At 37.8% G+C, this 21,227-nt stretch overlaps 1 long non-coding RNA gene across 1 annotated transcript in view; it reads right to left on the bottom strand.

The window, feature by feature from the left end:
- Positions 1-1,234: 1,234 nt before the first annotated feature.
- LOC131820575 (uncharacterized) overlaps positions 1,235-21,227 on the bottom strand; it is a 200,396-nt gene continuing 180,403 nt past the window's right edge. The window contains exon 3 of the long non-coding RNA XR_009349704.1: positions 1,235-1,865. This is a non-coding gene — a long non-coding RNA (uncharacterized LOC131820575). The remainder of the gene's footprint in view (positions 1,866-21,227) is intronic.

Here is a 21,227-nt window from a genome sequence, read left to right as displayed (position 1 = left end):
TTCTGTTTAGAAATCTTATATAATTTGTTAATTTGTTAATTTATTCCTGAACAGAGCTTGTCTAACCAGTGTACATTGACTCTTGAACATTATGGTTTGGAACTATGTGGGTCCACTTAATTTTTTTTTGATAAACACAGTACAGGACTGTAAATGTATTCTCCTTTCCTCGTGGTGTTCTTAGTAACATTTTCTTCTCTTGAGCTTACTTCACTGTAGAGAACACAGTATATAATATGTATCACATACAAAATATGTGTTAGCCAACTATTTATATTATCAGTAAGGGTTCTAGGTATATTTTAGGTGAGTCATAACTTATACATGGATTTTTGACTGTGCAGGGGGTCAACATATTTGACCCCCTGTTGTTCAGGGGTCAACTGTATTTTCTTCAGAGGACACATCACAGCCTTCCTTCATTGAGGAGCACTAATGCAGCACTTTAGTGCTACAAGATCGGGGGGGGGGGGGGTTAAAAAAATTAACAAAGTTTCAAAAGATCATGGCCTGAAGTATATTCCCAAAAAAAAAAAAAAAAAAAAAATACAGCATGAGATCTGAACAGAGTGTCTGTTGCCTTGTTTGGACGAAGTTGGGAAAGGGCTTACTGGGTAACTCACATGCTTCTCTGCTCCCTCCATGTCCACAAATAATGGCAGACCTTCTGGGTGTTGATTCTGGATAGACTGCATTTTTTTCTCTCCAATGAGAAAACCACAGAGGAAAAACAGAATGGAGAAAGCGCTTGGTACCCTAGCTTTCCTATATATTAATATACTTATTTTTATTGTTGAAGGCTCAGAATTGAAAATTTCAAACTTTACGAGGGCCAAAAGAAGGCAGACCATCAGACATTTTATGACTATTATTTTATTTGAGGAGAGTGATGGGAATACTCAGAAATGTTTTGAATCTAGTCTTACAAAATGATTTACGTGAGTTATTTGAAAATTAAGAATTATAGGTTCTTGGGATGCCTGGTTGGTTAAGCGGCTGCCTTTGGCTCAGGTCATGATCCCAGGTCCTAGGATTGAGTCCCACATCGGGCTCCTTGCTCCGCAGGGGGCCTGCTTCTCCCTCTGCCACTCTGTCTGCCTGTGCTCACACACTCTCTCTCGACATCTTTAAAAAAAAGAATTATAGGTTCTTAAACTGATTGTAAAAGAATTATAGATTCTTAAACTGACTGTAAAAACAAAAATAATTAAAAATTAAATTATATCACTAGGAAAATAGTGAATTGCTGCTGGAAAAGTAGCCTGGGATAAATGTCAAAATGCAGACAAAAAAGGAAGAAAGTATTTATTTTCTGAAGAAATCGAGAAGTCCTTCATGTTGGATTATATGGTGATATGTTTATATCATACAAGGTGATACAAAGTGATAAGGTTATGTATAAGGTTATATCATAAAAGGTGAACTCTTTTTCTGGTAGAATCTCATCCCACAAGACTATCACGGGACATACCTTTCCCCTAAACCAGGCTGCACGACTCTTCGAAGTTCTGTTGGTTGAGTTTTTCTACAACTGAATCAACTAGAATAATTTGATTTCTGGGGAGAATGTACCTGCTCTGTGGCTGTTTTTCGAAGAACCTCTGTAGAGTTGTGCATATTAGTAACATGGGAAACGAGGAACAACTCCACCCTGGAGAGTCACTGTTTTCTGAAAAAGAAGAGAAACCGGCAACTCGAGTATAACCCCTTTAGGTATCACTTGGTCGGCCCGCATCTCTTCATCCCTTGTAGACTTGAGGCTCCTACAGACCTCAGTCCTTGTCCTTCTTTCTTTTTTCTCCTTCTGTAATGCATTTCACTCTCTACTGCCCACCTCTTAATTTTCCCTCTGGAAGAATGAAGTCCTTGAAAACAGAGAATATATGTTACTCATTAAAGTGGTTTAAGACTTTGGCCCTGTATGTGGTACACTGAACATGTTTCAAAGAAATTTGTTACATGGGGGCAGGAGGAGATCTAGAAGTCATGAAAGTCAGTCATGTCACCAAGAGAGGAGAGAGTGTCTGTTTCCAGCTGGGCCGTCAAGTTGGCCGGGCCCCTTTCCCCCATCGGTTTTTGATGATGCCATTTATACCTCAGTTTTCACTCGGAAAAAAACCATTATTTCTCCAATATTCTATTCATGTGAGATTAAGTTTCTGAAATACTGGTTTTTATTCTCATTCTGTTATAGAGAGGAAGGAGACTGAGGACCATGAGAGAGAGAGAGAGAGAGAGAGAGAGGGAGTGTTCCAATCCAGGTTCAAATGGATGCTTTTCCTAATTGGTGAACTACACCTAGATACACAGGCCTTCTCTGTGTGTGTGTGTATGCTGAATTAGTGTACCCAAGGTATTAAAAAATCATAACATAGAAACAGCACTTGAGGAAAAAGATTCTCAGAAACTGAACTGACTCTAAGAACATGTTTCCTTAAAAATAAGCAACATATTAAGGAAGATAGTGCCAGATATACCAAAAGACATAGAAGAAGGGTCTAAATCAGTGTGATGTTTACTTTAGGACTGAGAGATTTCAGGTAATATCCATTATTAACATATCCTAGCAATCCCTCCACCAAACTCCTGTCATACTCATGATATCACCCAGCAGAGAGTAAAATATTCTCAATCAGTAACAAAGGCAGAAACTTTACAACTTGACATATGCAGTCTAATAATTACGGGAGAATATATGTTTGAGGTGCTGGCCAATTTCCAGTATCTAATTTAGCACTAAAGTGAGACAAATCTGGAAGTTTTCAAATTGATCATTAAAGAGTTTAAACACCGGGAATGCTCACTAGACGGTTCAGTCCGCAGACTGGTCATCAGAAATACTACCTACAGAAAATGCCAAATCATGGGCAACCTGAATTATCAAAATAAATGGCTTGTGTCACCTCGTCACAGTTTCTAGTTTCTCCAAATAGTGGATTCTCTTGTGTCTTTTACTAAAAATGTTGGTATTTCAGATATAGTGTCATCGTATTTCTCTTACGAATATAGAAGGTTATCCAGAGAGGCTGATTTTGCAACTGCCGATTGCCTCTTTTAACCTTTTCTAATTTTTTTTTTCTTTTTGAAGTATAACCAACATACAGCATTGTAGCAGTTTCAGGGATAAGCACAGTGATTCAACAATTCCATGTATTTCTGAGTGTTCGTCCAGACAAGTACTTTATGTATTTCAGCTTTTGTCTCTTTTTTTGTTCATTTCTTTTGTTTCCTAAATTCCTCATGTGAGTAAAATCACAGTATTTGTCTTTTTTTGCCCTCATTATTATTATTATTATTATTTTACCTAGATTACCCTATCCCACATCTTCATTATCTGGTTCACTTATGGGTGGACACTTGGGCTGCTCCTGCATCTTGACTATTGCACATAATGCTGCAATAAATATGTTTCTTTTTGAATTAGTGTTTTTGTCTTCTTTGGGTAAATACCCAGTAGTGGAATGACTAGATCATATGGTAATTTTAGTTTTAAATTTCTGAGGAATCAATACTATTTTGCACAGTGGCTATACCGGTTTGCATTCCCAATAACACTTCATGGGGGTTTTCCCTTTTTTTCACATCCTTGCTAACACTTGTCACATTTTGTGTTTTTGATTTTAGCCATTTGACTCACTATTGATTTTAGCCATCTACGTCACTATTGCTTTTTAACTTTTTAGGTTAAAATTAATATCAGCATTATTATATATTAACGTGTATTGTATTGATTTAGTAAAAGCATTATAACTTTCAATTTATTGTTTGCAGTAGCAAAAGATTGAAAGTTATATCTAAGACAACTGACTTAGTCACTCTTATATCTAATCTAAGTCAGTTGTAGCACACCTGCACCATGGAGCCATTAATTAAATAATGAGTAGGCATGTATGTGCTATAGTGAATCAATTTCCAGGATATATTACATATAAAAAAAAACCCCGAAGGACAAGATATGATTTACAGATATTTAGTATTTATATACCTCTGCACTAATTTTAAGTTTTTAAAATGTTTTTATATTTTATTGAGGTATAGTTGACATGAAATGTGAGTTTCAGGTTACGGTATAATTTAATGTTCATATAAATTATGAAATGAATGTCTTAATCACCTTTACTCATCACCTCAAACTCTTTCCTCTCTGGTAACCACCATTTTGTTCTTTGTATTTATGAGTCTGTTTTTGTTTTGTTTTGTTCATTTGTTTTTTTGTTCCACATCTAAGTGAAATCATACAGTATTTTTCTGTGTAACTTCTCTTAGCATTATACCTTCTAGGTCTGTCCATCCTGTTGCGAATAACCAGATTCCACTCTTGTTGGAATTCATGGCTAATATTTCACTGTATATATTACCATACGGACTTCATTAATCTATCAGTACACAGTTAGGCTGCTTCCATTTCTTGGTCATTGTACACAGTGCCATGATGAATGGAGTGCATGTGTCTTTTTGAAGTAGTATTTTCATTTTGTTTAGATAAATACCCAGAAGTGGAATTACTGGATGGTATGGTAGTTGTATTTTTAATTTGTGGAAAAAAAATTCCAGACTGTTTTTCACAGTGGTTGCACCAATTTACTTTTCCACCAATTGCATGAGGGTTATCTTTTCTCCACATCCTCATCAATTAATGTTATTTCTTATAATTTTGGTAATATCCATTCTCACAAGTGTAAAGCACCATTTCATTGTGGTATTGATTTAGGTTTCCCAGATGATTATGGCGATTCACCACCAGTGTGTCTTTTTTGGAAAAATCTCTGTTTATGTTTTCTGCCCAATATTTAATTGAGTTGTTTCTTTTTGTTATTGTTGAGTTGTGATCTTTATATATTGAGATATCATCACCTTATTAGATACATCATTTCCAAGTATCTTTTCACATTCAGTAGATTGCCTTTTTATTTTGTTTACAGTTACCTCTGCTCTCCAAAGCTTTTAGTTTGATGTGGTCCCATTTCTTTTGTTTTTGCTTTTGTTGCCCTTGCCTAAGGAGACAGATCCAAAATAATGCTTAGACATGTAAAAGAGCCTAAACCTTATACGAGTTTCAAGGTTTCAGGTCTTACATTTAAGTCTTTTGAGTATATTTTTCTATATGGTGTAAGAAAGTGGTTCAGTTTTTCCTTCTTATATGTACATGTCACTTGCCCCAAGATCGATCATTTAAGAGACTGTATTTTCCCCATTACACATTCTTGCCTCATTTGTTGTAGATTAGCTGAACATGTAAGTATGGGTTAATTTCTGGGATCTCTATGCTGTTCCTTTGACCTGTGCGTCTGTTTTTGTGTCACTACTATGCCATGTTGATTATTTACCTTTAGAGTATAGTTTGACATCAGGAAATGTGATACTTCCAGATTTGTTCTTTCTCAAGATTTTTTTGGCTATTTGGGTTCCATACAAACCTTACAATTATTTGTTCTAGTTCTGTGAAATTACCAATTGGTATCTTGACAGAAATTACTCTGGATAGTATACACATTTTACCAGTGTTTCTTACACTCCATGAACACAGTAAGATCCATTTACTTGTGTCCTCTTCAATTTCTTTCCTCAATGTCCTATAGTTTTCTGACTTCCCTGGTTAAATTCATTCCTAGGTATTTTACTTTTTTTTTTTTTTTAATTTTTTATTTTTATAAACATATATTTTTATCCCCAGGGGTACAGGTCTGTGAATCACCAGGTTTACACACTTCACAGCACTCACCAAATCACATACCCTCCCCAATGTCCATAATCCCACCCCCTTCTCCCAAACCCCCTCCCCCCAAGGAAGTTTGGAAAGAACCCAAATACATGGAGACTAAACAGTATCCTTCTAAAGAATGAATGGGTCAACCGGGAAATTAAAGAAGAATTGAAAAAAATCATGGTATTTTACTTTTTGTTATAAGTATAAATGGGATTGTTTTTAAAATTTCCATTTCTGCTAGTTTATTTTTACTGTACAGAAATGCAAGATTTCTATATATTAATTTTATAATTTGAAAGTTTACTGAATCCATTTATTCTAATAGTTTCTCTTCTTCCAGGAGTCTTTAAGGTTTTCTTTAGTCCGATGTCATGAGCAAAGAATAAGTTTTACTTCTTTCTCACCACTTTGTATGTTATTTTTCTTGCCTGATTACTGTGGTTAGGACTTCCAGTACTATGTTGAATAAAGGTGAAAGTAGGCATCATTGTCTTGTTCTTTATTTTAGAGGAAAAGTTTTCAGGTTTTCACTACTGAGTACAATGTTAGCTGTGTGTTTGCCATACATAGTCTCTTTTATGTTGAGGTATCCTTCCTGATAGTTTTTATCATAAATGGATGTTGAATTTTGCCAGATGTTTTTTTCTGTGTCTGTTGAGATGATCATATGCTATTTATCTTTCATTATGGTAATATGGTATATTATTTTGGATAATGAACTGTCCTTGCACCCTTGGAATAAACCCTACTTGGTCATACTCTATGATTCTTTTCACGTATTATTGAACTGAGTTTGCTACTATCTTGATGAGAATTTTTGCATATCTACTTATCAGGACTCTTGGCCTGTAATTTTCTTTTTATGTAATGTCTTTGTTAGGTTCTGTTATCAGCATCATGCCAGCCTCATAGAATGAGCTTGGAATCCTTCCTCTTTATTTTATTTTATAAATTTATTTTATTTATTGGAATTTTTTTGAGAAGTATAACTCTTCTTTATATGTTTGGTAGAATTTACCTGTGAAGTCCTCTGATGCTAGACTTTTGTTTCTTGGAAGATGTTAATTACTGATTCAGTTTCACTACTACTTACTGATCCGTTAAGCTTATTATTTCTTCCTGTTTCAGTCTTGGAAGGTTGTAAATTTCTAGGAATTCATCCATTTCTTCTAGGTTATCAAATTTGTTGATGTCTAATTGTCCACAGTAGTTTCTTATAGTACTCTGTATTGCTATGTGCCATTTGAAACTTCTTTTTTACTTCTGATTTTATTTATCTTTTCAAAGTACCTACCTCTTAGATACACATCTGATCTTTCCTAATTTTTTAGTCTCTATTTCTTCCTGTTTCAGTCTTGGAAGGTTGTAAATTTCTAGGAATTCATCCATTTCTTCTAGGTTATCAAATTTGTTGATGTCTAATTGTCCACAGTAGTTTCTTATAGTACTCTGTATTGCTATGTGCCATTTGAAACTTCTTTTTTACTTCTGATTTTATTTATCTTTTCAAAGTACCTACCTCTTAGACACACATCTGATCTTTCCTAATTTTTTAGTCTCTTTTTCTTTCTGCTATGAACTTTATTATTTCCTTTTTTCTGCTAATTCTGTTCTTCTAGTTTCTTTGGTGTAAAGTTACACTGTTTAAGACTTTCTCTCATTTCTTCATGTAGGTCTGCAATACTATAACTTCTTTCTAAAATTGCTTTAGCTGCGTCCCATAGATGTAAAAATTTTGTGTGTACATCTGCACTCCTAGTACCCTATTTTTGATATTTATTGGATTTCTTTGTTGACTCATTGGTTGTTTAGCCTACACATATTTTTATTATTTTCAGTTTTTGCTTTGTAATTTACAGTTTCGTAATACTATGGTTGAAAAGATGCTTGATATGACATCCATCTTTTACATTTATGTAGACTTATTTTTTTGGTTTAGTATGTCATTTATCCAAGAGGATGCTCCATATACACTTAGAAAGAACGAGTAGTCCACTATTTTTAGATGGAACATTATGTGTATATCTATTAAGTCCCTCTGGTCTAATGTGTCATTTAAGGCCACTGTTTTGTTACTGATTTTCTTTCTGGATGATGTATCCATTGATGTAGGTGGGATTTAAAGTCCCCTACTATTTTTGGATTGCCATCAGTTTCTCCCTTTATATTTGTTAATATTTGCTTTATATATTTCAGTGTTCCTATGATTGGTGAATTGACACTTACTATTTGTATATCCTATTGTTGGACTGAGCTCTTTTTCATTATGTAATTCTTTTCATTGTCTTTTGTTAGAGTTTTTGTATTATAGCCCATTTTCTCTGATGTAAGTTTTGCAACTCTGGCTTTCTTTTTGTTTACATTTGCGTAGAATCTCTTATGTACATCCCTTTACTTTCTGGTGTGGGTATTATTATGTTTGAAGTGAGTCTCCTGAGGGCAACATGTACCTGGGCCCCCCACCCCCCCCTTTTTTTTTTTTTTTAATCCATTCAGTCGCACTGTGTCTTTTGACTGGAGCTTGTAATCCATGAACATCAAAAATAATTATTGATAGGTATGTACTTCATGCCATTTGGCTCATTATTTTCTGGTTCTTTTTCACTTCTCTGTTTGTTTTCTGTTGTGATTCGATCACTCTTTGTCATGTTTGGATTTCCTTCTCTCTCTCGCTTTCTTTTTTTTTTGTATCTGTTACAGGGTTTTGAGTTGTGGTTGTCGGAAGGTCCTTACATAACCACCTATAAATATAGCAGTTTAAATGTTGGTCCCGTAAGATTTAACACATTCTAAAAGCACTACATTTTTATTGCCTCCTCCAGCTTTTATGTTTTTTGATGTCCTCATTTACATCTGTTTAGTTTGTGTATCCCTTAAAATATTATTTATGTGATTGATTTTTTGTTACTTTTTCTTTTAGCCTTCATGCTAGCATTAGAAATGACAGGTCCACAACATTTACTATGTGTTTGCTTTTACCAGTGATAGTACTTCTTTCATGACTCTTTCACTTGTGGTTATGTCCTCCCCACGCCTCCTTACTTCAAGAAGCCCCTTTAACATTTATTGTAAGGCTGTTTTTGCAGTGATGAACTCCTTTAATTTTTCTTTATTCTGGGAAATTCTTCAGCTCCCCTTTAATTCTGAGTGAGAAGCAGGTAGAGTATTCTTGGTCGTTGTTTTCGCCTTTCAGCACTCTGAATGCATCAAACCACTCTCTTCGGGCCTGCAAAATTTTTGGCTAAAAAATCAGCTGACAACCTTATGGGAGTTCCCTTGTACATAACCAGTTGTTTTTCTCTTGCTGCTTTGAGACTCTTTATTTTGAATTTTTGACATTTTAATTATGTGTCTTGCTGTGGACCTCTTTGGGTTCATCTTGAACCCAAAGAGGATACAAACTGGATGTTTGTATCCTTCCCCAGATTAGGGAATTTTTCAGCTATTATTTCTTCAAAATGCTTTTAGCCCTTCTCTGTCTCCTCTCCTTTGACCTTTATAATGCAAATTTAAGTATGCTTCATGCTGTCACAGAGATCACTTATTCTGTCCTTATTTTTAAAAGTCGTATTTTCTTTTGCTTTCTGATTGAGGATTTCCCACTCTCCTGTGTTCTAGGTCATTGATCCATTGTTCTGCATCATACGATCTGCTATTGAATCACTCTGGTGTATTCATTTCAGCAATTATATTAAACTCTAATTGGTTTTTATATTACTATTATCTCTTCATCACTTAGGTTTATTATATCCATTTTGTTCTTTTTCTATTTTTTTTTTCTTAGATTCTTAGAATTTCTCCCTTTCTTCATTTTGAATGACTCTGAGTTTGTTTCCATATATTAAGTCGATCAGCTATGTGTCTTGGTCTTGTCAGAGTGGTATTATATAGAAGGTGTTATATAGAAGTGGTGTTATATAGAAGTTGGCCTCTTGGTCACCAGAATTGAGCACTCTAGGGGATCCCCTGTGAGATCTGTTTGTGCCCTCCTGCCGTGACTGGGCTGCAGAAGCTGCAGGTACGTTGGTGGGTGTGGCTGGTCCCTAGCCCAGCTCGGAGCAGTGCCCAGTTGCAATTGCCACAAGTGGGCAGGGCTGGCACCTTGCATGGCTGACTGAGGCCAGGCTGCAGTTGCTGCGAGTGTGGTGGTGGAAGGGCTGGCTTGTGCTGTGTGAGGAGCTCCTTCGGGGGCAGTGCTGGTCTCAGTCAAGGCCATCCACCTGGTGCGGCTCTGCAGCAGCCAGTTGGGGAGGGGTACCAGCCCCAGCCAAAATCCCTCACCAGGTATTATGGCGGGGTAGGAGCCAGTGTGGGGGAACACGTGCCAGAGTGGGCAGGTTTGGTCCACAGAGGAGTGCTCGAGTGGGGCATGCAGTGCCAGCTAGCAGGGTGCATGGAGAGTGTCAGAAAAGGCACCTGCCCGTGCTGGGTTAGCTAGGCGGGAGGAGGAAGAAAAAAAAAAAAAAAAAAGGCATCTTCATGCCCCACTCCCCCGGGGGAAATTCGTACAGATCATTGCTTCTCCGGAACACGCCCTAAAATTAGCTCTCTTTCACATACTGCTTAGGCACTTTTCAAACTGCTGCCTCTGCACAGGGACTCAGAGCAAGTGAGTTTGGGTATGGGCCTTTTAAATGTGAAATCTCATCTCCTACAGTCCTCTGGCTCTCTGGGATTTAACTACACTGGCTTTCAAAGCAAGACCTTGTGGGGGAGGCTCATCCTCCCACTGGAGTTCCCAAATGTCGGGGTGACAAATGTGGAGCTTAAACCCCAGTTCCTCAAGGAAGACTTCTGCGTTTGCATTACCCCTCTCACGTGTGTGTCAGGATGCAGGGATATGGATCTTGATTAGACATATCTCTGACCCTCCTACTCACCTTCGTGTGGCTTTTCCTTTCTATCTTGAGTTCTGGTAGAGCTATTTTGCGACTCTTCAAGTCATTTGGAGGGGGAAGTTGGGCTATGGGTATAATTTTGTTGCATTGGTGGAAGGGGTGAGCTCAGGATCGTTCTATTTATTTTTTGAGAGAAACAGTGATAGCGACAGAGAGCACAAGTAGGGATGAGAGAGAGAAGCAGCTCCTCCCCGAGCAGGGAGCCCTACGCGGGGCTCCATCCCAGGATGCTGGGATCATGCATGACCTGAGCCATAGGTAGACACTTAACCGACTAATCTACCCAGGCAGCCCAGGACCTTTCTACTCTACCACCTTGGTGCCCCTCTGAGAATGTTTATTTTTTTAAAAATATGCTAAATATACTAATAAGAATTAATTATGTTTACCCCAAGAAATTATGGGAATTGAATTTATTCATAATATTGTTTTAAAAACATCTACTCATTTTGTATTGTCCAAATTTTTAACAAATTCTCAAGGTGGGAGGTAAATCCTTGAATTAAGCCATTTCTTAGTTTCCGTGTGTGTGTATACATATATGTGTATGTGTGTATATATAGATGTATATGTACATATATATGTGTACTTCAAATGCATCCCAGGAAGTACTGTTATTTGTATAGTTGGAATATTTTGAAAGTTGTCTTGTGGTTTATTCTTTGATTCATATTCCACATGAAGTCTCTTGTTTAATTACCTCCATATTTGGGGCATTTTCCAGATTACTTTCTAGAATTGATTTCTAATTCACATCCTCTGGGGTCATTGAACACACTATGATTTCATTCCTTTTACATTTACTCACCTTTGTATAATGGCGCAGAATAGGATATATGGGAATGTTCATGAGTGTTTGAACAAAATGCGTATTCTGCTGTCATTGAGGGTAGTGTTCTATAAATATCAATTAGGTTTACTTGGTTAATGGCGGCCAGCTGTGGAGCTCGGGGTGGGGTGGGGGAGGGGCTGACCGAAAAGGAGCAGGAGGAAATTTTATGAGGTGGAAAATGTTTTATATCTTGATTGTGGTGCATTTTATCATAGTAAATTAGACTTTCAGTAAAGATGATTTAAAACAAAAAATAACCTTCCAGTTACTGCTCCATTTCTTGGTAATTCATGATGCTAAATCCTTGAAAATAGTCATCTAAATGCACTGCTGCTACTTTCTCTCCCCTCGTTCTTTGTAATCTATTCACAAATCCGATTCTGCCTCTCCTCGACCACTCTACTCTGCCCTTGGGAGACTTCCGCTCTGCCCTTGCTGATCCGTTGCCTCTCAGTTTCATGCCAGTCTTCCTCCATGCCAGCCTTTCATTCCCTCCTGATGCCTGGGCTGATACAGACTCTCTGGCCATCAGGATTTTCCCACGATATCCTCCTATGTCCAATTAGATGAAAATACTGCAGGGGAATGGGAAATTGGGGGACGGGAGATCTAGCTTCTTTTGGGTTTTCTTTTATATTGTTCAGGTAAGAATTAGCTCAATAGCCACAAATGTTACTTACTCCTCTTCCCAGCTTGCTTTTTCACTTCTGGCATCTGCACAAAGAACCTTCCCCTCCTTGAAAGAAGCCCCAGATTCCCAGCCCCGCCTCACTGCCCCCACCCACCTTGTCATTAATCCCGCCTCTTCTCTCCCATTCCAAACACCCAGGTGGTTACCAGTTTCCTGCACACACTAATTCGTATGTTATCTTAGAACCTCACTTTCCCCATTCCGTTTTACAGCACTGGGACTCCAGATCCCTGCCTTTCTGTTTGAACTCCTTCCTACAGCTTTTGATTTTTTGACTGAGCTAAAATAACACAAAACAGGGCTAGCAGGAAACATGCTTTCCAATTGGGAGTATGGCATTGATTTAGTAAGTGCTTGGACTCAAACTGAGGGCTGAGATTTTTAGAACTTGAAGAATCTGTACCTATTTCGAAAGGACCATTTCCCGGTAGTTTCAACAGCCCCTGAAGAAGTTACTAGAACAAAGTAGTGCTTGGGAAAGTTCAGACGAATGTGAATTTCTTGATAACATGTCATTATGTAAATATGTTGTATTCTTGGCTAGAGATGAAAAGAATACAGTATTTAGAGGATAGATTGGCACAGAGAATGGATGAACCAGCTCAAAAACTGAAGACAGGCAAAAATGAAACAGGCAAATATTCAAATATTTTAAAATTTGTTATGGAACTTCTTATACTGTGTGTAATGCTGATATGGCATTAGAGGACTCGTTAAATAAAATTATATAAACAATAATGTAACCTATTTATTCATTGAGGCATGATTGACATACAATATTAGTTTCCAGTGGACAACATAGTGTTTCACCATTTGTATACAGAGAGAAATTATCAAAGTCAATCTGCTTACCATGTGTTACCTTACAAAATTAATACAGTATTATTGATTATATTCCCCATGGTATACGTTATGCTACCATGACTTATAACTGGAGGTTTGTCTTCTTATACCTCCCACTCAGCCTCTAGCAACCATGAATCTGTTCTGCGTCTATGAGTCTGGATATTGTTTTATTCCACATATAAATGAAATTATAAATTTGTCTTTCTCTAACTTACTTTGCTTAGCATAACACACCTAAGGCCCATCCATGTTGTTGAAGATGTCAAGATCTCCTTTTATGGCTGAGTAGGATTCCATTGTACATATATATTATATCTTCTTTTGCCATTCCTTCGTTGATGCACACATAGGTTGTTTCCATATCTTGGCTAGTACTAGGATTGTTAGATGGTATGGTAGCTCCAATTTCAATTGTTTAAGGAAACTTTATCCTGTCTGTTGTGGTAGTTGCATCAACTTACATTCCCATGAAGAGGACATGAGAGGTGCTTTTCTGAACATCCTTGCTGATACTTTCTTGTGTGTGTGTGTGTGTGTGTTTTAATAGACTTGGGACATTATCCTCTTATTGATTCTATGAGGTGAAAATATCTTCTTCCATTCAGAAGGTTCCCTTTTGATGTTGTGAAGGGTTTGATGCTATGCGGAAAATATTTATTTTGATGTCGTTCTCTTTGTTTATTTTGCTTTTGTTGCCCTTGACTTTGGTGTATATCAATAAACACTTCTAAGCCTATTGTGAAGGGCTTACCCTCTATGCTTTCTCATAGGAGTGTTATGGTGTGGGGTCTTACATTCAAGTCTTTAATCCATTTTGAGTTAATTTTTTTGAAGAGATTGTTTTGTTTTGCTGCTGCATGATACCTCTAGTTTTATTCTTCTTCCTCAAGATTGTTTTGTTTATTCAGGGTCCTTTCTGGTTCTATAGAAATTTTAGAATTATTTGATCAAGTTCTGAGAAAAATGTCATAGTAATTTGTATAGAGGTTATCCTGAATCTGCTTTGGGTAGTATGATATTTTAACAATATTAACAATTTTAATCCCTCCAAGCCATTATCACTGTGTATCTTTACATAGTGTTTTTGATGCAATTGCAAATATGGATTTTTTTATGTCTTTTGATTATTAGTATATACAAATGCAACATAGTCTAAGTTTTTAAATTATATTTTAATTTTGTCCTGCAACTTTACTAAATTCTCTTATTGGTTCTAAATAATTTTTGTTGAGTCTTTAGGGTTTTCTGTATATAGTATCTTCATCTGGAAATAGTGACAGTTTTATCTCTTGCTTTCAAAATTAGATGGCTTCTATTTCTTTTTCTTGCCTAACTGCTGTTGCTAGGACTTCCAGTATTATCTTAAATAAAAGTGGCAGTAGAGGGCATCCTTCTCTCATTCCTCATCTTAGGAAAAGCTTTTAGATTTTCACTGCTGATTTTATTAGCTGTTCATTTATCATATGTGGACTTTAATATGTTGAGATACATTCCTTCTAAACCCACTTTGAGTTATTTTCATAAGTGAATGTTGAGTTTTGTCAAATGCTTTCTTGCATCTGTTGAGACGATCTTGATTTTTATTCATTTTGTTAATGTGGTATGTCACATTGATTTGTGGATGTTGATCAGTTGATTTTTGCCTCCCTAGCAAAATTCTACTCAGTCATAATTTATGGTTCTTTTAAGGTATTGTTGAATTCACTTTCCTAATAATTTTACAGAGATTTTTAAGTCTGTGTTCATCAGGGATTTTGGCTGGTTTTGTTGTTGGTTTCTTTGTTCTTTTTTTGTTTGTTTTGTTTCATTATTTGTTTTTTTGCTAGTGTCATTTTATTTATTTATTTTTTTTTAAATTTTTTTATTTTTTATAAACATATATTTTTATCCCCAGGGGTACAGGTCTGTGAATCACCAGGTTTACACACTTCACAGCACTCACCAAATCACATGCCCTCCCCAATGTCCATAATCCCACCCCCTTCTCCCAAACCCCCTCCCCCCGGCAACCCTCCGTTTGTTTTGTGAGATTAAGAGTCACTTATGGTTTGTCTCCCTCCCAATCCCATCTTGTTTCATTTATTCTTCTTCTACCCATTAAGCCTCCATGTTGCATCACCACTTCCTCATATCAGGGAGATCATATGATAGTTGTCTTTCTCTGCTTGACTTATTTCGCTAAGCATGATACGCTCTAGTTCCATCCATGTTGTTGCAAATGGCAAGATTTCATTTCTTTTGATGGCTGCATAGTATTCCATTGTGTATATATACCACATCTTCTTGATCCATTCATCTGTTGATGGACATCTAGGTTCTTTCCATAGTTTGGCTATTGTGGACATTGCTGCTATAAACATTCGGGTGCATGTGCCCCTTTGGATCACTACATTTGTATCTTTAGGGTAAATACCCAATAGTGCAATTGCTGGGTCATAGGGCAGTTCTATTTTCAACATTTTGAGGAACCTCCATGCTGTTTTCCAGAGTGGCTGCACCAGCTTGCATTCCCACCAACAGTGTAGGAGGGTTCCCCTTTCTCCGCATCCTCGCCAGCATCTGTCATTTCCTGACTTGTTGATTTTAGCCATTCTGACTGGTGTGAGGTGATATCTCATTGTGGTTTTGATTTGTATTTCCCTGATACCAAGTGATATGGAGCACTTTTTCATGTGTCTGTTGGCCATCTGGATGTCTTCTTTGCAGAAATGTCTGTTCATGTCCTCTGCCCATTTCTTGATTGGATTATTTGTTCTTTGGGTGTTGAGTTTGCTAAGTTCTTTATAGATTCTGGACACTAGTCCTTTATCTGATATGTCGTTTGCAAATATCTTCTCCCATTCTGTCAGTTGTCTTTTGATTTTGTTAACTGTTTCCTTTGCTGTGCAAAAGCTTTTGATCTTGATGAAATCCCAGTAGTTCATTTTTTCCCTTGCTTCCCTTGCCTTTGGCGTTGTTCCTAGGAAGATGTTGCTGCGGCAGAGGTCGAAGAGGTTGCTGCCCGTGTTCTCCTCAAGGATTTTGATGGATTCCTTTCGTACATTGAGGTCCTTCATCCATTTTGAGTCTATTTTTGTGTGTGGTGTAAGGAAATGGTCCAATTTCATTTTTCTGCATGTGTCTGTCCAATTTTCCCAGCACCATTTATTGAAGAGGCTGTCTTTTTTCCATTGGACATTCTTTCCTGCTTTGTCGAAGATTAGTTGACCATAGAGTTGAGGGTCTATTTCTGGGCTCTCTATTCTGTTCCATTGATCTATGTGTCTGTTTTTGTGCCAGTACCACGCTGTCTTGAGGATGACAGCTTTGTAATAGAGCTTGAAGTCCGGAATTGTGATGCCACCAACGTTGGCTTTCTTTTTCAATATCCCTTTGGCTATTCGAGGTCTTTTCTGGTTCCATATAAATTTTAGCATTATTTGTTCCATTTCTTTGAAAAAGATGGATGGTACTTTGATAGGAATTGCATTAAATGTGTAGATTGCTTTAGGTAGCATAGACATTTTCACAATATTTATTCTTCCAATCCAGGAGCATGGAACATTTTTCCATTTCTTTGTGTCTTCCTCAATTTCTTTCATGAGTACTTTATAGTTTTCTGAGTATAGATTCTGTGTCTCTTTGGTTAGGTTTATTCCTAGGTATCTTATGGTTTTGGATGCAATTGTAAATGGGATTGACTCCTTAATATCTCTTTCTTCTGTCTTGCTGTTGGTGTAGAGAAATGCAACTGATTTCTGTGCATTGATTTTATATCCTGACACTTTACTGAATTCCTGTATAAGTTCTAGCAGTTTTGGAGTGGAGTCTTTTGGGTTTTCCACATATAGTATCATATCATCTGCGAAGAGTGATAATTTGACTTCTTCTTTGCCGATTTGGATGCCTTTAATTTCCTTTTGTTGTCTGATTGCTGAGGCTAGGACCTCTAGTACGATGTTGAATAGCAGTGGTGATAATGGACATCCCTGCCGTGTTCCTGACCTTAGCGGAAAAGCTTTCAGTTTTTCTCCATTGAGAATGATATTTGCGGTGGGTTTTTCATAGATGGCTTTGATGATATTGAGGTATGTGCCCTCTATCCCTACACTTTGAAGAGTTTTGATCAGGAAGGGATGTTGTACTTTGTCAAATGCTTTTTCAGCATCTATTGAGAGTATCATATGGTTCTTGTTCTTTCTTTTATTGATGTGTTGTATCACATTGACTGATTTGCGGATGTTGAACCAACCTTGCAGCCCTGGAATAAATCCCACTTGGTCGTGGTGAATAATCTTTTTAATGTACTGTTGAATCCTATTGGCTAGTATTTTGTTGAGTATTTTCGCATCTGTGTTCATCAAGGATATCGGTCTATAGCTCTCTTTTTTGGTGGGATCCTTGTCTGGTTTTGGGATCAAGGTGATGCTGGCTTCATAAAATGAGTTTGGAAGTTTTCCTTCCATTTCTATTTTTTGGAACAGTTTCAGGAGAATAGGAATTAGTTCTTCTTTAAATGTTTGGTAGAATTCCCCCGGGAAGCCGTCTGGCCCTGGGCTTTTGTTTGTTTGGAGATTTTTAATGACTGTTTCAATCTCCTTACTGGTTATGGGTCTGTTCAGGCTTTCTATTTCTTCCTGGTTCAGTTGTGGTAGTTTATATGTTTCTAGGAATGCATCCATTTCTTCCAGATTGTCAAATTTATTGGCGTAGAGTTGCTCATAGTATGTTCTTATAATAGTTTGTATTTCTTTGGTGTTAGTTGTGATCTCTCCTCTTTCATTCATGATTTTATTTATTTGGGTCCTTTCTCTTTTCTTTTTGATAAGTCGGGCCAGGGGTTTATCAATTTTATTAATTCTTTCAAAGAACCAGCTCCTAGTTTCGTTGATTTGTTCTATTGTTTTTTTGGTTTCTATATCATTGATTTCTGCTCTGATCTTTATGATTTCTCTTCTCCTGCTGGGCTTAGGGTTTCTTTCTTGTTCTTTCTCCAGCTCCTTTAGGTGTAGGGTTAGGTTGTGTACCTGAGACCTTTCTTGTTTCTTGAGAAAGGCTTGTACCGCTATATATTTTCCTCTCAGGACTGCCTTTGTTGTGTCCCACAGATTTTGAACCGTTGTATTTTCATTATCATTTGTTTCCATGATTTTTTTCAATTCTTCTTTAATTTCCCGGTTGACCCATTCATTCTTTAGAAGGATACTGTTTAGTCTCCATGTATTTGGGTTCTTTCCAAACTTCTTTTTGTGGTTGAGTTCTAGCTTTAGAGCATTGTGGTCTGAAAATATGCAGGGAATGATCCCAATCTTTTGATACCGGTTGAGTCCTGATTTAGGACCGAGGATGTGATCTATTCTGGAGAATGTTCCATGTGCACTAGAGAAGAATGTGTATTCTGTTGCTTTGGGATGAAATGCTCTGAATATATCTGTGATGTCCATCTGGTCCAGTGTGTCGTTTAAGGCCTTTATTTCCTTGCTGATCTTTTGCTTGGATGACCTGTCTATTTCAGTGAGGGGAGTGTTAAAGTCCCCTACTATTATTGTATTATTGTTGATGTGTTTCTTTGATTTTGTTATTAATTGGTTTATATAGTTGGCTGCTCCCACATTGGGGGCGTAGATATTTAAAATTGTTAAATCTTCTTGTTGGACAGACCCTTTGAGTATGATATAGTGTCCTTCCTCATCTCTTATTATAGTCTTTGGCTTAAAATCTAATTGATCTGATATAAGGATTGCCACTCCTGCTTTCTTCTGATGTCCATTAGCATGGTAAATTCTTTTCCACCCCCTCACTTTAAATCTGGAGGTGTCTTCGGGCTTAAAATGTGTTTCTTGGAGGCAACATATAGATGGGTTTTGTTTTTTTATCCATTCTGATACCCTGTGTCTTTTGACAGGGGCATTTAGCCCATTCACATTCAGGGTAAGTATTGAGAGATATGAATTTAGTGCCATTGTATTGCCTGTAAGGTGACTGTTACTGTATATGGTCTCTGTTCCTTTCTGATCTACCACTTGTAGGCTCTCTCTTTGCTTAGAGGACCCCTTTCAATATTTCTTGTAGAGCTGGTTTGGTATTTGCAAATTCTTTCAGTTGTTGTTTGTCCTGGAAGCTTTTAATCTCTCCTTCTATTTTCAATGATAGCCTAGCTGGATATAGTATTCTTGGCTGCATGTTTTTCTCGTTTAGTGCTCTGAAAATATCATGCCAGCTCTTTCTGGCCTGCCAGGTCTCTGTGGATAAGTCAGCTGCCAATCTAATATTTTTACCATTGTATGTTACAGACTTCTTTTCCCGGGCTGCTTTCAGGATTTTCTCTTTGTCATTGAGACTTGTAAATTTTACTATTAGGTGACGGGGTGTGGGCCTATTCTTATTGATTTTGAGGGGCGTTCTCTGAACCTCCTGAATTTTGATGCTCGTTCCCTTTGCCATATTGGGGAAATTCTCCCCAATAATTCTCTCCAGTATACCTTCTGCTCCCCTCACATTTTCTTCTTCTTCTGGAATCCCAATTATTCTAATGTTGTTTCGTCTTATGGTGTCATTTATCTCTCGAATTCTCCCCTCGTGGTCCAGTAGCTGTTTGTCCCTCTTTTGCTCAGCTTCTTTATTCTCTGTCATTTGGTCTTCTATATCACTAATTCTTTCTTCTGCCTCATTTATCCTAGCAGTTAGAGCCTCCATTTTTGATTGCACCTCATTAATAGCTTTTTTGATTTCACCTTGGTTAGATTTTAGTTCTTTTATTTCTCCAGAAAGGGCTTTTATATCTCTCGAGAGGGTTTCTCTAATATCTTCCATGCCTTTTTCGAGCCCAGCTAGAACCTTGAGAATTGTCATTCTGAACTCTAGATCTGACATATTACCAATGTCTGTATTGATTAGGTCCCTAGCCTTCGGTACTGCCTCTTGTTCTTTTTTTTGTGTTGAATTTTTATGTCTTGTCATTTTGTCCAGATAAGTGTAAATGAAGGGGCAAGTAAAATACTAAAAGGGTGGCAACAACCCCAGGAAAATATGCTTTAACCAAATTAGAAGAGATCCAAAATCGTGAGTGGGGAGAAAGGGGATAAAAAGAGGTTCAAAAAGGAAGAAAGAAAAAAAAAAACAAAAAGAAAAGAAAAAAAAAGAAAAGAAAAGAATTTTTAAAAAAAGAAAACACCTAAGAAAAATGTAAAAAAGAAAAAATATATATATTAGATAAACTAGTAAAAAATCGTTAAAAAAGAAAAAGGTAACAGTTAAAAAAAAAATTTTACCCGAAGACGAGAAAAAAAAAAAATGAAAAAGAAAAAATTAAATTAACTGCAAGACTAAAAAAAATCACAGGAAAAAAGCCATGAGTTCCGTGTTTGGCTTTCTCCTCCTCTGGAATTCTGCTGCTCTCCTTGGTATTGAGACCGCACTCCTTGGTAGGTGAACTTGGTCTCGGCTGGATTTCTTGTTGATCTTCTGGGGGAGGGGCCTGGTGTAGTGATTCTCAAGTGTCTTTGCCCCAGGCGGAATTACACCGCCCTTACCCGGGGCCGGGGTGAGTAATCTGCTCGGGTTTGCTTTCAGGAGCTTTTGTTACCTGAGCGCTTTCCGTAGAGTTCCGGAGGACGGGAATACAAATGGCGGCCTCCTGGTCTCCGGCCCGGAGGAGCCGAGAGCCCAGGGCCGCACTCCTCAGTGCGCCCTCAGAGAACAGCGCCCAGTTACTCCCGTCTGCCTGACCTCCGGCCGCGCTCCGAGCTCACCGAGCCTGCGACCGGTTCAAGGTAACACGGAGCTGCGAGCTTACTGTCGGCTCTGTCTCTGCAGCCGGCTTTCCCGTTCCAGTACCCGCAAGCTCTGCGACACTCAGACACCCCCGATCCTTCTGTGACCCTGCGGGACCTGAGGCCACGCTCACCCCGCGTGGGCTTCGCCCCGGTTTAGCCTCTGGAGCGATGTCCCTCAGCGGAACAGACTTTTAAAAGTCCTGATTTTGTGCACGGTTGCTCCGCCGCTTGCCGGGAGCCGGCCCCTCCCCTCGGGGTCTTTCTTCCCGTCGCTTTGGATTCACTTCCCCGCCGGTCCTACCTTTCAGAAAGTGGTTGTTTTTCTGTTTCCAGAATTGCTGTTCTTCTTCTCTTCGATCTGCCGATGGATTTGCAGGTGTTTGCAATCTTTAGATAAGCTATCTAGCTGATCTCCGGCTAGCTGAAGCAGTCTCAGCTTGCTACTTCTCCGCCATCTTGACTCCTCCCCCCTGCTAGTGTCATTTTAGAATGTTGGTAA

The sequence above is a fragment of the Mustela lutreola genome, chromosome 18 (genome assembly GCF_030435805.1).
Source record: "Mustela lutreola isolate mMusLut2 chromosome 18, mMusLut2.pri, whole genome shotgun sequence".
NCBI classification, from domain to species: Eukaryota; Metazoa; Chordata; class Mammalia; order Carnivora; family Mustelidae; genus Mustela; species Mustela lutreola.
The sequence above is the reverse complement of the archived record's forward strand: the minus strand, read 5'-3'. Positions and strand labels throughout refer to the sequence as shown.